We start from the raw sequence: 2,455 nt of genomic DNA on the forward strand, positions 1-2,455 counted from the left end.
AGATACTTGTTCAAATGGTGTTGCATAAATGTTAATTAAGCAAATTGGTTGTTGAAAGTACATGTCAATTAGTGTGAGTTCAATTTTTTTTTTTTGTGATTACAAGTATGGATGTCATGTGTGGAATATGCTATGGAAAATTTGAATGGCAGGAATTGTTTATTTTAATTTTTTTTTGTGATTACAAGTATGGATGTCATGTGTGGAATATGCTATGGAAAATTTGAATGGCAGGAATTGTTTATTTATTGGTGGAATGTGTGAGCAAGTTTCATGAAAACATAGGATTATATTGTCCATTAAGTCTATGCCACGGAAGACGTCACTAACATGTGCATGTAAATTGTGTGTATTTAGGGTTTAAATTGATAAAACATTTGTGTTGTTAGATCTCTTTTTTTTGGTAAATTCAGTGTCCGTGGAGGAGTTGTTTCTAGTTGTGTCATTTCATTTAATATCTTTTTCATTACATGAAAGTTCCGGGGTGTGAGTTGTTAATAAATTATAATGATTCAATGGTTTTAACATGTGATAGTGAAATTTATACTATCCCATGTTTTGTCACACCATTTGGGTCAAATGCAAGCCCATCCAATGTTAGTTCTTATGTTTGGTGTAATTTCTGTGCACAAGTGAATTGTACTGGGAATTGTTTATGTTTTTTATTTGCAAATTATTGTGATACATTGTTAATGGTTTTGCAATTCGAAAGATTGGTTTCCAAGTTAACTAAATGAATTTTTTTCTTTGGTGTTTCCCAATTTCTGTGTTTGAAAATTATATCCAAACAATGTTGGTTCCATTGTTAGTACGTGAGTACATTCTAAAAATGCCTTTAGCATTTTTTACTAATCCATCATTAGTGTTATAGTTTCCTACATATAGCTCAACTAACATGTTTTGTTAAAATATTATTATTGATAGCAATGTTATTGTCTTCTTAAAGGCAAAACAGTTTGATCCAACAATCTCATACTCGTTAACACTGAGTTTCATTTGTTGATCACGTGTTAGTGAAGCATTTTTGTACTATGACTATGGAAATCATTGTTGACTAGTCCATCATTAGTGTTATAGTTTCCTACATATAGCTCAACTAACATGTTTTGTTTGAATATAATTGTTGATAACAATGTTGTTGTCTTCCCAAAGGCATAATAATTTGATCCAGCAAACTCATACTTGTCAACAACATTGAGTGTTATTTGTTGATCATGTGTTAGTGAAGCATTTTTGTATTATGACTATGGAAATCCTTGTTTGATAGAAAATGTACGGGAAAATTGGACTTAAAGGTGGGGTCTATGGAAATTATTATTTATGTATGCAATATCTTTATCACTTTACATGTTTAATCTCATCCTATTTATCTCATTGATAAATGACGTGTCTTTTTGACACATTGTTGTATGTTATTGATAATATTTTATTTTTTCTCTCCAAAAGTCATATGGAATTATGTTTTTGTTGATTCTTGGGCTTTGAAATGTGAGTATCTCTTATAGGTTTCTCTTGGTAGAAATTCCTAGAGAATATCATGCCAACGTTACCAAAACAAGAAGTTGGTGTGTGTAGGATTTGACAAATTCACTTATCAATCTAGTAAAGCATTGTTGCACCAACAAGTGATGTCTCATCTATAACAACTACACAAAGTTGTTGAAAGTGTTTTAATAATGTATCTAATTCTTCATTGTTTAGTGAAGGATAATATGCTTTGTTAAAGGGCATTTAGAATTCATAATGCAATGTGACACTACCGGCATTGAATGCAATGTTTCCATTATATGCATTGACTATTCTTTTAATTGTGATGTATATGTAGTGATTATTTATTTTAGTTGTGATGGGTTAAAAGGAAGTGTATAATTATTTATGTGTACTAAGGACTAGAAAAATTCCTTAGCTATAAATGTTTTCCATGTTCCTGCACTTTTTGTAAAGAACAAATGGATTGGTTCATCTGGCCTATAGAATTTTCTTGTTAACACATCAGTTACTGTTTTTTCTTGTTTTGTGTTTAATTGTTGCATGATGTTATAGCACTCTATGTTTTATAGTATATGTAGTAGTTTGATAATTTCATATGGTCTTGTAGATCGCAGAGTCAATTCTTTGTATGTTCAAAATCAATTTGGAAGTCATAGTTTTCATATTTTTCATCCATGGATTTATCAAATCTTGTACTCTTTGTTACTCTTTGTTTCATTTGATTTGAGACTATCTATGTTAAATAATTTTTTAGTTTGTGTTTCTATTACATTGATTGTGTCATCAACGTCACTCCATCTAGGTTTTGTCTATATTTTTTTCATTTTGCTTAATTTTTTTTTCCAATGCAACATATGCAGATTCCCAAGTTGGCTAGTGTTGCTTGATCATAGTCTCGTTAACTGGATATAGATAGTACAACATTAATTGTTCTCTATAATAAGTTTCAATGTCATTGCATTTC

The sequence above is a fragment of the Pinus tabuliformis genome, chromosome 7, assembly GCF_031772625.1.
Source record: "Pinus tabuliformis cultivar Carrire ecotype Pingquan chromosome 7, CPIR1, whole genome shotgun sequence".
Taxonomy (NCBI): domain Eukaryota; kingdom Viridiplantae; phylum Streptophyta; class Pinopsida; order Pinales; family Pinaceae; genus Pinus; species Pinus tabuliformis.